Source organism: Oncorhynchus nerka, linkage group LG8 (genome assembly GCF_034236695.1).
Source record: "Oncorhynchus nerka isolate Pitt River linkage group LG8, Oner_Uvic_2.0, whole genome shotgun sequence".
NCBI classification, from domain to species: Eukaryota; Metazoa; Chordata; class Actinopteri; order Salmoniformes; family Salmonidae; genus Oncorhynchus; species Oncorhynchus nerka.
In genome coordinates, this window is record NC_088403.1 from 55,694,540 (window position 1) to 55,709,195 (window position 14,656).

Below are 14,656 nucleotides of genomic sequence, written 5' to 3' on the forward strand. Positions count from 1 at the left end.
GAAAACCCTTTCAAAATCACCTATTCCACAACTGTACGAGAGGACACAGGCTTCAGTGCAGGAAAGAGTCCAAAAAGCTACTGCAATTTTCCTTACGAATGACTGTTGGACATCAAGGGTAACCACTTCTTACATGTCGGTTACATGTCTTTTCATTGAAGATTTTTCGGTGTCTAGCTATCTTCTGGACTGCTTTGACTTCAGCGACAGACATACCTCAGAGAACTTGGCAGAGGAACTGTTGAGAGTGGCCAGAGAATGGCAAGTAGATGGAAAAGTGGTCTGTTATGTTAGCTAACATAACCAAAGCCATGAAAATGTTTAAATGGACCCATCATCCATGTCTTGCCCACACAATCAACCTGTTTGTAAGAGATGCTCTGAAGGTGATGAAGCCCACTGTGGACAAAGTTAAAGCAGCTGTGGAATACTTCCACAGGGTACAGTAGGTGCTGAAAAACTAAACTCTACACAACGCCAGATGGGGATGCCTGAGCTGAGGCCTAAACACGACTGCACTACAAGGTGGAATTCAACATTTTATATGTTGAAGCGGTTTCTTGAGTCAAAGGATGCCATCATCTCTACCCTGGCCATTGTCAATGCACCTGTTGATGCTCTGACCCAAGAGGAATGGGAGGTGGTGGAGGAGGTGTGAAGAGTCCTGGAAACCTTTGAGCAGGTCACTGTGGAGATCAGTGGAGAGACGTAGAGTAAGCAGTTATTACTACATCATTATTTAATCCAATATTATATATGTACAGTTGAAGTCGGAAGTTTACATATACCTTAGCAAAATACATTTAAACTCAGTTTTTAACAATTTCTGACATTGAATCCTAGTAAAAATTCCCTGTCTTAGGTCAGTTAGGATCACCACTTTATTTTAAGAATGTGAAATGTCAGAATAATGGTAGAGAGAATGATTTAAGTTGGGTGAATTTTGTCCCATTCATCCTGACAGAGCTGGTGTAACTGAGTCAGGTTTGTAGGCCTCCTTGCTTGCACACACACTTTTTCAGTTCTGCCCACAAATTTTCTATAGGATTGAGGTCAGGGCTTTGTGATGGCCACTCCAATACCTTGACTTTGTTGTCCTTAAGCCATTTTGCCACAACTTTGAAAGTATGTTTGGGGTCATTCTCCATTTGGAAGACCCATTTGTGAAAGCCTTAACTTCCTGACTGATGTCTTGAGATGTTGCTTCAATATATCCACCTAATTTTCCTTTCTCATGAAGCCATCTATTTTGTGAAGTGCACCAGTCCCTCCTGCAGCAAAGCACCCCCACAACATGATGCTGCCACCCCTGTCCTTCACGGTTGGGATGGTGTTCTTCTGCTTGCAAGCCTCTCCTTTTTCCTCCAAACATAATGATGGTCATTATGGCCAAACAGTTCTATTTTTGTTTCATCAGACCAGGGGACATTTCTCCAAAATGTATGATCTTTGTCCCAATGTGCAGTTGCAAACCGTAGTTTGGCTTTTTTATGGAGGTTTTGGAGCAGTGGCTTCTTCCTTGCTGAGCGGCCTTTCAGGTTATGTCGATATAGGACTCGTTTTACGTGGATATAGATACTTTTGTACCTGCTTTGTACCTGCTTCCTCCAGCATCTTCTCATTTTTTGCTGCTGTTCTGGGATTGATTTGAACTTTTCGCACCAAAGTACGTTCATCTCTAGGAGACAGAACGTGTTTCCATCCTGAGCTGGCTGTGTGGTCCCATGGTGTTTATACTTGCATACTATTGTTTGTACAGATGAACGTGGTACCTTCAGGCATTTGGAAATTGCTCCCAAGGATGAACCAGACTTGTGGAGGTCTACAATTGTTTTTTTGCGGTCTTGGCTGATTTCTTTTGATTTTCCCATGATGTCAAGCAAAGAGGCACTGAGTTTGAAGGTAGGCCTTGAAATACATCCACAGGTACACTTCCAATTGACTCAAATGATGTAAATTAGCCTATCAGAAGCTTCTATATCCATGACATAATTTTCTGGAATTTTCCAAGCTGTTTAAAAGCAGTCAACTTAGTGTATGTAAACTTCTGACCCACTGGAATTGTGATGCAGTGAAATAATCTGTCTGTAAACATAAAATTACTTGTGTCATGCACAAAGTAGATGTCGTAACCGACTTGCCAAAACTACAGTTAACAAGAAATTTGTGGAGTGGTTGAAAAACAAGTTTTAATGACTCCAACCTAAGTGTATATAAACTTCTGACTTCAACTGTATATGAGCAGTAGATGAGAATGTAGTATCAGAGGACAAAATATGAACCTGAACTCATAACTTACTGTTCTCTCATTTCAGCTATGTGACAGCCTCAAAAATGATACTCCTGTGTAAGGGTCTGCAGCGAATCACAGCCATCCGCCAGAGAGAAGCAAATGTAACCACAGGACATGTGACAGAGTTGATGGACACCCAATGTTCATCAATGGACAGAAAGTTCCACAGAATGGAATATGATCATGCGCTATCAGAAACCGCTGCACTTGACCCCAGGTTTAAGAAGTTAGCCTTCAGTGATGCCAGAGCGATTGATGAGGCTCTTCAAAGAATAACCTCAGCAGCAGGGAGGGACAGCCCCAGCAGTCAGCTGGCTCAGGCACCAGGGCAACAGGAGAAAGAGGGAGGGACAGCCCCAGCAGTCAGCTGGCTCAGGCACCAGGGCAACAGGAAGAAGAGGGATCAGATGGAGCAGAAGCACCAGCAGTAGTGCCACAAACGTCTGCTGTTTGGATGCTGTTTGACGAGAGAGCAACTGGGGATGCAGCACGAAGGAATCCCTCAGCAGATGCCATAATGGAGGTCCGGTCCTATTTGGAGGAGCCCCTCCATAGATCTGCAGATACTCTGAGCTGATGGAAGAACAAGGCCTCTGTCCTCCCACGGCTATCTAAAGTCATGACAGGGAGACTCTGCATAGTGGCCACATCCGTTCCCTCTGAGAGGGTCTTCTTGAAAACGGGACAAATAATTACTGAGAGAAGAATCTGCATCAAGTGAGGCAGCTTGCTTTTCTGAATGCAAATTTCTCATAAAAGCAAAATCTGGTCAGCATTGCTGTGTGCTGCTGGTTATAACATGGCAATAAAGAATAGAGAGAAAAGAGGGACCAGTTTAATGTTTTAAGTGGGATGCTACAGTTTTGCACATGATTTATTTTTCTTTGATATGGTGCATTATTCTATTATTATGTTGTTCAGATTGTACTCGTTTTGAATTGTTACATTTATATGCACTTTGTTTATATACATTAAAAAAGTTATACTTTAAATGCACATGTGTAAAAACATCCCTTTTACATTTATTTCAATTTGTGGGATGCTGCAGTTTTGCAAATTGTTATTTATTTTTCTTTGATATTGTGCAATATTCTATTATGCTGTTCAGATTGTATTCGTTTTGAATGTTTAGATGTATATGCACTTTGTTTATATACATTACAAATGTATAATTTAAATGCAAATGTTTAATAGTATTATATTACATAACAAACCAATGCATTTTTAAATACATTGTGGTTAAGGTAGATTATGATTTCATTTAATAATTTAATTATAATTGTTTTCACAGAAATCATAGTCAAACTATCGCAAACGGTTTGACTTGAAAAAATACAAGACATATTTTTTTTAAAGAGCCGTTTGGGAGCCAAAAGAGCCGAGCCGACTCACTGAAAAGAGCCGGAATGCCCATCACCACCTATTGCCTATGGCCGAAAAACTAGTAGTGCGCTATGATGACATATGGGAGGGGCATCCGAGCAGTGAGCTATGTTGTATTTGGTTGTATGTGTAACTTCTTATTTATACCTCAGTGTGTAACTCCGAGTCGGGGAGATGATGAAGATTAGCCTACGCACTATGTAAAATTGTTACAGCAGCACAGCCATTCGTAACTATTTGGCGCTCGCGCCACGTGGAGCGAAAGGCTACATTTATCTGTTACATTTTATCCTACATGTTATCGCTTTGGTTTTTAGCAACAAACGTATTTTTTGTTGCGTTGCAATAATGAAAACACAGTGATCTGACTGCCGCACTTCTCATCTCTACAAGGTTAGTAGGCATGACATGACTCTTCTTGCCTACACCACGATTTGACATGAAAGGCGGGAATTAATTGTTACAGTGTTAAACTTAATTGTAGCAATGAATTGTTTTACAATCGTGTAAACGGGGAACAGTCCATACGTTTGGCAGGTTTTCTTTGTTATTGGTCGTTAGGTGATGCGACACGACAACGGCTCTTGTTTGCCTGGCTGCGCGGTTTCTGTGACGGATAAATGGGCCTCTGCTCTCTTATAATTTTGCTAGAATAATGTCGCATGCTACAACGGTCAAATGGGATGTTTAGTGAAATTAGATGATTGGAAATGTGCGGACGGGATTTTTCTTTTTTTCGTAAAATCACATTCCCAAGGTCTTTAGGCCGAGCACTTACTCAAAATGCATATGCCAACGCAGGCATGTTGTCATTCACACATGGCTAAATCTGACATAACAGCCATGTGTGGATTACAGCCTGCCTGGTTGGCATATGCATTTTCAGTAAGTAACTAAACAACTAATTTGACCATCACTCACAGAGAGGCTGCTGCCTATATACAGACTCAAAATCATTGGCCACTTTAATAAATGGATCACTTGTCACTTTAATAATGCCACTTTAATAGTGTTTACATGTCTTGCATTACTCATCTCATATGTATATGCTGGGTTCTATACAATCTATTGCATCTTGCCTGTGCTGCTCGGTTATCGTTCATCCATGCATTTATATGTACATATTCATATTCCACCCCTTTACTTAGATTTGTGTGTGTTAGGTAGTCGTTGTGGAATTGTTAGATGACTTGTTAGATATTACTGCACTGTCGGAACTAGAAGCACAAGCATTTCGCTACACTCGTAATAACATCTGCTAACTGTCTGTATGTGACCAATAAAATTTGATTTGATATACATATACAATTTATGCTTGCTCTGGCAATGGGGTCCAGAGCGTACTGAGGGTTTGGCACAATAGCGGAGTCTGGAAGCCAAATCTAGCTCCATCCATCCCCATGCGCCTCCCAAATGTAACAATGGCCTTCTCCCATTTGACTGTCTGCCCATCTCATTTCATTACTGTCTGAATAGTGTCAAACGACCTAAAAAAAAAGATATATATATCTTTCAAAAGATATTAGCATACTTTCAATATCCTCCCTCAAAAAAGTAGTCAAATTTTGTGTGCTCATTTAATGTTCAAAGCATCTGAACTGTGTTTTTATTTTATTTTCCACCTGGACATAGACCTAAACCATGTCAAAATATGTAGAATAGCAGGAAATTAGCTTTAAAATATTAAATGTCCTCCCTTCTAGGGTTTGTGCCAGTGGGCAAGGAAATTCACACAGCAAATCTCACTCTAAACTTTCTTCAAAAGTTGGCAGCCCTGAAAATACATATGTGTTGATGAATTGCAGGTGGCCAGTCCACCTGCATTGTGTGTGTGAGCTTTGCGAAATAAATGTACACGTTATTAAATTGTTTCACCCAAACTGCTTGCGCGCGCCAAGGGCGTCTGCGTAGCTAGGTTATATTTTAGATGCACGATGCGCTGCAAGCTCCGCCTCTGTTATCGGTGTAAGATGGCACAGTGATGCCATCTGTTGGTAAATGTTCATTACTGCAACTCTTGTGTTTTACCGGGGCGCTTGAGATACCCGGATGTGTTGTGATGTACTGAACAAGACTGGTTACTCGCATCAATGCCTCTGTCTCGTCATTTAACATTCAAACATGGTGTCAGAGTCGGATAACTAACCATGCTTTCCGCAAATTAGAGTCACCTGCTCTGGTTTACAAACAAATGCTTATTTGTGTAAAATTTCGCCCGGAATTGGCCTTAGCTAGAGTGAGTTTGGTAGTTAGCTTCAGTGTTGTTACCGGTTAGACATGGCAGCGAACATTCCCGCTCCCGCCGTTAGGATTGGAGCACGAACTGGGATAAGTTTAGAGGTGAATGGGAGGACTATGCGCTAGCAACGGGACTTCTGGAAAAGAACGATGAGGTAGTGGCTGCCACTTTGAGGACTATAATGGGAACTGAATGCCGACACGTATACAAACACAACCTTAACCTAACAGCAGCTCAGCAAGGTAACGCTATAGCTATTCTTGATGCTCTTGAACATTACTTTACGCCAGCAAAGAACGTCATCTACGAGCGTTATGTTTTCGGTCGTTGCAAACAGGAGGACGGGGAGTCCATTGACAGCTTTGTCACTAGGTTAAGGGAAAAGGCAGCTACATGTGACTATGGTGCTTTAAGAGATGAACTGATCAGAGATAAGATTGTGGTTGGCATAACTGATGAGGGCACCCGCAGACGTTTGCTGAGAGAACGTGACCTGAGGCTGGCCTTGGCAGTGGAGACATGCCGTGCAGCAGAGCTTACTGATATACGGATAAGGTCCATGGAGCTAGAAAGGCAACATACGGACAATGTCAATGCTACATTCAGGCAGCCAGTAAAGAAATTCCCCTTTGCCACAGCTAATGCTAATACTACAGCCAACTCTGCAGTAGACAACCCCAATACATGCCGATATTGTGGCATTTCTCATGGACGAGGAAAAGAACACTGCCCAGCCTATGGAAAAATATGCAAATCCTGTGGTACAGCTAATCACTTCGCAAGGGTCTGCATGAAAAGCAAGAGAAAGGAGGGTAAAGTCCATGGAAACAAACACAGATGAAGGGAACAGCAGCACAGAGGATGTATATGTTAGCGAGTGCATAGGGGCAGTGAGGGCAAAAGGACAAAAGTGGTTTGTCACGCTGCTACTTAATAATAAACCACAGCAATGCCAGCTAGATTCAGGGGCCACATGCAACGTTATGAGCCTTAAAGACAAAAGGAGGCTCGCGCCCAGAGGCAAACTCACACAGAGTAGCACCAAGCTGAAACTGTATTCAGGCCAGTTCATGATCTCTTTAGGCCTGTTTGTGACAGAGTGTGTTTTACGTGGCCAGAAATACACCCTTGAGTTTGAAATAGTTGAGGCTAGTCAACAGCCATTACTGTCAGGTTCTACATGCGAGCGCCTTGGACTTATTAACTTCACCATCCCAGCTGATCTTAACATTATAGACAAAGTCCAGGCTGGGCCCCTGAGCAAGGAGACACTCCTAAGCAAGTACCATGATGTCTTCAACGCACCGGTCGAGTCAGTTCCCGGGGAAGTCCACTTTGAGTTGGACGGAGCAATCCAGCCTGTCCAGTGTGCACCCCGCAATGTACCAGTGGCCATGAAAGCAGCTACAAAGGCTCAGCTTGACAAATACGAAGCAGATGGCCACATCATATCCGTCACCAGAGCCTACGGACTGGATAAGTAATATGGTTATCGTTAAGAAACCAGACAAGCTACGGATATGCATTGATCCTAAACACCTCAACCGGGCTCTGCGACGTTCACATTACATTATGCCCACGTTGGAGGATGTTCTTTACAAGCTCCCAAAGGCAAGAGTCTTCACGCTCGTGGATGCCAGAGATGCCTTCCTGCAGTGCAAGCTCGATGAGCCCAGCAGCTACATGACCACCTTTTGGACACCCTGGGGCAGGAAGAGGTGGTTGAAGCTTCCGTTTGGTGTCTCCGTGGTTCCAGAGGTGTATCAGCGGAAACAGCATGAGCTGTTGATGGGACTCAGTGGCGTGGAACCCATAGCAGATGACATCCTCGTAGTGGGCTGTGGGGACAGTGATGAGGAGGCAGAATGTGACCATGACGCCAAGCTGCTGGCCCTGATGTTCAGATGCAGACAAGTCAAGCTAAGGCTAAGCATAAAAAAGCTTCAGTTTAAAGTGCCAGAGGTCCGCTTTCATGGGCACATCTTGTCCTCCACCGGATTGAAGGCGGATCCTGAAAAAGTGAAGGCTGTCTTGGAAATGCCCCACCCATCTGACGTGAAGGGAGTGCAGTGCTTTGTCGGATTCGTCACCTACCTGGCCAAATTCCTACCGCGGCTCTCTGAAGTGTGTGAGCCACTGAGGAGGCTCATGGACAAGGACACCATCTGCCATTGGCTCCCAAAACATGACGCAGCGGTGAGGGAAATTAAACAACTGGTCACCCAGACACCTGTACTGCGATACTACAATGTGTCAAAACCTGTCACAATTCAGAGTGACTCAAGGAAGTATGGACTTGGCTGTTGCCTCATGCAGGAGGGCCAGCCTGTGGCATTCGCCTCTAGGGCACCCACCCCAACAGAGCAGAACTATGCCCAGATAGAGAAGGAGTGCCTCAGCAGTGTGTTTGCATGCCAATGCTTCCACCACTACCTGTACGGGCGCGACAATATTACCGCAGAGACAGATCACAAGTCCCTTATTGCTATATTCAGCAAGCCTCTCCTGAATGCCCCAAAACGACTGCAGAGCATGCTACTGGCCCTACAAAACTACAACCTCAAGGTGGTGTATAAGCCAGGGCCAGAGATGTATGTGAGTGACATGCTCAGCAGGGCTACTGCATCAGGCACTCACACACGCTCCATGCATGAACAACACGCAGTGTGCAGCTTACAAACAGAGCAAGTGGATGTTGAACACATCAACCAGGCTGACTACCTCAATGTTACGGACCAGCGCCTTATACAAATCAGACAGCACGCAGACAGGGACAGGCAACTCCAGGCATTGAGGTCTGTGATTCTGATGGGCTGGCCCGACTGCAGGGAAGAAACTGCTTTAGCCGTCAGAGAATATTGGCCAGTCAAAGAGGAGCTCAGTGTTCAAAACGGAGTAATATTCAAGAGTCAGAGAATCGTTATTCCCCGGTCTCTGCGCCCTGAGATGTTGGCACGCGTGCACTCACATAGGAGGTGAGGCCTGTTACAGACAAGCACGTGACACACTGTATTGGCCAGGAATGCAGAGTGAAATCAAAGACTATGTCAGTAAATGCACAACCTGCAATGAATATGCCATTGAGCAACAGAGAGAGACGATGATGTCCCACGAGCTACCGATGCGCCCCTGACAGATAGTAAGTCTAGATCTCTTCCAGCACAGTGGCAAAGACTTTCTGCTGGTAGTCGATCATTACTCAGACTTTTGGGAGATCGACCTCCTCCCCGAGCTCTCAGCAGAGACAACGATCAAACGCTGCAAGGCTCAGTTTTCCCGCTATGGCCAGCCAGATAGGGTAATTTCAGACAATGGACCCCAATTCTCCGGAGTTGAGTTCCGAAAATTTGCAAGAGGGCAAAGATGTCTGGAAAGCAATCCTGCAGTGGCGCAATACCCCGATAGAAGGCATGGATAGCAGCCCGGCACAGCGCCTCATGGCACGGCGCTTAAAAGCAGCTCTGCCAGTAGCCAGCACTCTTCTGGAGCCATGTGTGGTGACAGACGTGCTGGTGAAGCTACGTCACAGAAGACAGGTCTCCAAGTTCATCTACGTCAAATCAGCAAAAGACTTACCTGAGCTCAGGGTGGGTGAAACGGTGCGAATGAAGCCACTACCAGGGGAACGGACAGGCCTCTGGAGACTCGGATCCTGTGTACAGAAAGTGGCACCACGCTCCTACTTGGTCGAAGTGAATGGATCACTGTACCGTCGTAACAGGGTTGACCTTCGGATTGCTGAGCCAGCACCTACTCAGAACCCTGATGGCCAAAGGGGTCGCATGACAAAAGACAGAACCCCAGCAAGTCACATGGGGCCTGAGGCACTGGGCGAAGAGCCAGGGGATCACAGGTCGGCCGCTCCCTCACCCATCAATTCTCCCCTTAGACATTCAGGTGACACGCATGTGCGGGAACCCGCAGTCCTCGCAGACAAGCCCCCTGTCTTTTCACGCTGCAGACGTCTGTCCCAGCCACCAAAAATACTTAATCTGTAGGTTTCCCATCAGGGATTGTTGACAGAGATAAAAGTGAAGAGAATATCAAAATGTGTTGTTACCTGAAAAAAAAATATTAAAAAAATACTAAACTGTTCATGTTGGAAATTGTTACTAGGTATGTTTTGTTAGTGAATTGACACCTCCTGTCCTATTTTATTAAATGGAAGATGTTATCGGTGTAAGATGGCACAGTGATGCCATTTGTTGGTAAATGTTCATTACTGCAACTCTTGTGTTTTACCGGGGTGCTTGAGATACCTGGATGTGTTGTGATGTACTGAACAAGACTGGTTACTCGCACCAATGCCTCTGTCTCGTCATTTAACATTCAAACAGCCTCTCCCAGCTACTCATTGGTTTTTAAAATCATGTACACAGGTGGGTGATTAAAATATGAACTAGGTGTCGGTAATGCACCTTAAATTTGTTTGCCAACCGCCATATAAAATCCACAGAAGAAGAAGACAGATGAAGGAGGAGAGATTTATCAAAGAAAACAAACAAAGCTAACCTAGGTTTCCTCTTTTTATCTGTGGATTAATTGTCGGAGTAGAGAACACATGATTTTGTTTGAATCAACATGGGTCAAAATTCTACAAAGATCCAGTTGGTAGAGCATGGTACTTGCAACGCCAGGGCTGTGGGTTCGATTCCCACTGGGGACTTGTATGAAAAAAATATGAAACTGTAAGTCGCTCTGGATAAGAGCGTCTGCTAAATAACCATTTTTTAAAAATTTTTTTAAAGGAGCATATGAATTTCAGGTAAAATAACAACCCAATGCTTATTTTCCAGGACAAATTAGCTAGCCACAGCAAGCTAGCTAAATGTCCATGAATGTTTCATGTGTGTTTCGACCTATCCCCAAATTAATATAGTTGGTTCACAGTTGATTAACCAATGAGTAGCTGGGAGAGGCGGAGCTTGCAGCGCATCGTGCATTAACCTGCGTGTCATGAACATGTCTGGTGGAGATAGACAAAATCAACATGCACAGGATGGTGCACGTGCGGAGCCTGTCTGATCAGCTTGTTACGCCTCGTTATTGAGCAAAATGGTATGCAGCAGCATCATATGTATGCAACAAAAGTTCAACATTCACCTTCTGCAATCATTTCTGTCAAGCCATACAATTTTTTTTTTTTTGAATTTTACCCCCTTTTTCTCCCCAATTTCATGGTATCCAATTGTTAGTAGCTACTATCTTGTCTCATCGCTACAATTCCCGTACGGGCTCAGGAGAGACGAAGGTTGAAAGTCATGCGTCCTCCGATACACAACCCAACCAAGCCGCACTGCTTCTTAACACAGCGAGCATCCAAGCCGGAAGCCAGCCGCACCAATGTGTCGGAGGAAACACCGTGCAACCTTGGTAAGCATGCACTGTGCCTGGCCCTCCATCGGGAGTCGCTGGTGCGCGATGAGACAAGAATATCCCTACCGGCCAAACCCTCCCTAACCCAGACGACGCTATGCCAATTGTGCGTCGCTCCACTGACCTCCCGGTCACGGCCGGTTACGACAGAGCCTGGGCGCGAACCCAGAGTCTCTGGTGGCACAGCTGGCGCTGCAGTACAGCGCCCTTAACCACTGCGCCACCCGGGAGGCGCTACACATACAATTTGATGCATGCGTTTGATAAATCGAAAGTATGCACCACACAGAACGCATTGCAACTGCTTCTGCAACGCAATGCTGCAAGACAAACGGAGCGTTCCATTGGAAATGAATAGTACCAGTCAAAAGTTTGGACACACCTACTCATTCAAGGGTTTTTCTTTATTCTTACTATTTTCTACATTGTAGAATAGTAGTGAAGACATAAAAACTATGAAATAACACATATGGAATCATGTAGTAACCAAAAAAGTGTTAAACAAATCTAAATATATTTTGAGGTTCTTCAAAGTTACCAACCTTTGCCTTGATGACAGCTTTGCACACTTGGCATTCTCTCAACCAGCTTCACCTGGATTGCTTTTCCAACAGTCTTGAAGGAGTTCCCACATATGCTGAGCAGTTGTTGGCTGCTTTTCCTTCACTTTGTGGTCCAACCCATCCCAAACCATCTCAATTGGGTTGAGGTCGGGTGATTGTGGAGGCCAGGTCATCTGATGCAGCACTCCATCTTGGTCAGATAGCCTTACACAGCTTGGAGGTGTGTTGGGTCATTGTCCTGTTGAAAAATACCCCACACCAACACACCTCCTTCTCCATGCTTCACAGTGGGAACCACACATGCGGAGATCATCCGTTCACCTAGTTTCTCACAAAGACACAGCGGTTGGAACCAAAAATCTCACATTTGGACTCATCAGACCAAAGGTCAGATTTTCACCGGTCAATGTCCATTGCACATGTTTCTTGGCCCAAGCAAGTCTCTTCTTCTTATTGATGTCCTTTAGTAGTGGTTTCTTTGCAGCAATTCGACCACAAAGGCCTGATTCATGCAGTCTCCTCTGAATAGTTGATGTTGCGATGTCTGTTACTTGAACTCTGTGAAGCATTTATTTGGGCTGCAATTTCTGAGGCTAGTAACTCTAATTAACTTATCCTCTGCAGCAGAGGTAACTCTGGGTCTTCCTTTCCTGTCGTGGTCATGAGAACCAGTTTCATCATTGCGCTTGATGGTTTTTGCGACTGCGCTTGAAGAAACATTCAAAGTTCTTGAAATGTTCCGTATTGACTGACCTTCATGGAACCCTACTAATTCTATGACTGGTCTATCGATGTCACCGCAAGAGGAGGCAAAAACAGAGTTTCCCCCATCGCGACGTCCCTCTAAGGCCATTCTGCTAACTTGCTAGCCCCGGCCTGCTAGCTTGCTAGCCCCGGCCTGCTAACTGTCTGAATCGCCGTGTCCCCAGCCAGCACAACCATTCACTGGACCCATACAATTCTCTTGGCTGCGCATGCCTCTCCCTAATATCAATATGCCTTGTCCATTACGGTCCTCGTTAGTGATTACTGTGTTATTTCACTGTAGAGCCTCTAGCCCTGTGCAATATGCCTTAAACAACCGTGTTGTTCCATCTCCCACATATGCGATGTCATCACCTGGTTTAAACTCTCATCATTACTCAATGCCTAGGTTTACCTCTAATGAACTCTCTTCCTACCATTCCTTTGTCTGTACATTATGCCTTGAATCTATGCTATCGTGCCCTGAAACCTGCTCTTTTTACTCTCTGTTCCAAACGTGCTAGACGGCCAGTTCTTATAGCCTTTATCCATACCCTTATCCTACTTCTCCTCTGTTCCTCTGGTGATGTAGAGGTTAATCCAGGATCTGCAGTGCCTAGCTCCACTCCTACTCCCCAGGTGCTCTCATTTGACTTTTGTAACCGTAAAAGCCTTGGTTTCATGCATGTTACCATTAGAAGCCTACTCCCTAAGTTTGCTTTATTCACTGCTTTAGCACATTCTGCCAACCCGGGTGTCTTAGCCGTGTCTGAATCTTGGCGTAGGAAAACCACCAAAAGCCCTGAAATGTCCATCCCTTACTATAACATTTTCCACCAAGATAGAACTGCCAAAGGGGGCAGTGTTGCAATCTACTGCAGAGATAGCCTGCAGAGTTCTGTCTTACTATCCAGGTCTGTACCAAAATAAGTCGAGCTTCTATTCACCTTTCCAGAAACAAGTCTCTCACCGTTGCCGCTTGCTATAGACCACCCTCTGCCCACAGCTGTGCCCTGGACACCATAAGTGAATTGATTGCCCCCCATCTATCTTCTGAGCTCGTGCTGCTAGGTGACCTAAACTGAGACATGTTCAACACCCTGGCCATCCTACAATCTAAGCTTGATGCCCTCAATCTCACACAAATTATTAATGAACCTACCAGATACAACCCCAAATCTGTAAACACGGCACCCTCATAGATATCATCCTAACATTACGGGCATCCGTAATGGGTCTGCGGTCAAACGACCACCCCTCATCACTGTCAAACACTCCCTAAAACACTTCAGCGAACAGGCCTTTCTAATCGACCTGGCCGGGGTATCCTGGAATGACATTGACCTCATCCTGTGTGTAGAGGATGCCTGGTTATTCTTTAAAAGTTCCTTCCTCACCATCTTAAATAAGCATGCTCCGTTAAAAAAATGTAGAACCAGGAATAGATATAGCCCTTGGTTCACTCCAGACCTGTCTGCCCTTGACCAGCACAAAAACATCCTGTGGCGTTCTGCATTAGCATCGAATAGCCCCCGTGATATGCAACTTTTCAGGAAAGTTAGGAACCAATATACACAGGCAGTTAGGAAAATGGAGGAAAACTCGCCTCCCTGCGGACCTGACATCCTTTCACTCCCTCCTCTCTACATTTTCCTCTTCTCTCTCTGCTGCTAAAGCCACTTTCTACCACTCTAAATTCCAAGCATCTGCCTCTAACCCTAGGAAGCTCTTTGCAACCTTCTCCTCCCTCCTGAATCCTCCTCCCCCCCCCCCCCTCCTCCCTCTCTGCAGATGACTTCGTCAACCATTTTGAAAAGAAGGTCGACGACATCCGATCCTCGTTTGCTAAGTCAAACGACACCGCTGGTTCTGCTCACACTGCCCTACCCTGTGCTCTGACCTCTTTCTCCCCTCTCTCTCCAGATGACATCTCGCGTCTTGTGACGGCCGGCCGCCCAACAACCTGCCCGCTTGACCCTATCCCCTCCTCTCTTCTTCAGACCATTTCCGGAGACCTTCTCCCTTACCTCACCTCGCTCATCAACTCATCCCTGACCG

General features: G+C 45.1%; 1 protein-coding gene across 1 annotated transcript in view; it reads left to right on the top strand.

Moving 5' to 3' along the window:
* The first annotated feature begins 728 nt into the window (after nucleotides 1–728).
* Nucleotides 729–14,656, top strand: part of LOC115133622 (equilibrative nucleoside transporter 2-like) — a 53,068-nt gene continuing 39,140 nt past the window's right edge. Inside the window, exon 1 of the mRNA XM_029667051.2 lies at nucleotides 729–4,069. The gene's annotated coding sequence lies outside the window, so the exon portion shown is untranslated. The remainder of the gene's footprint in view (nucleotides 4,070–14,656) is intronic.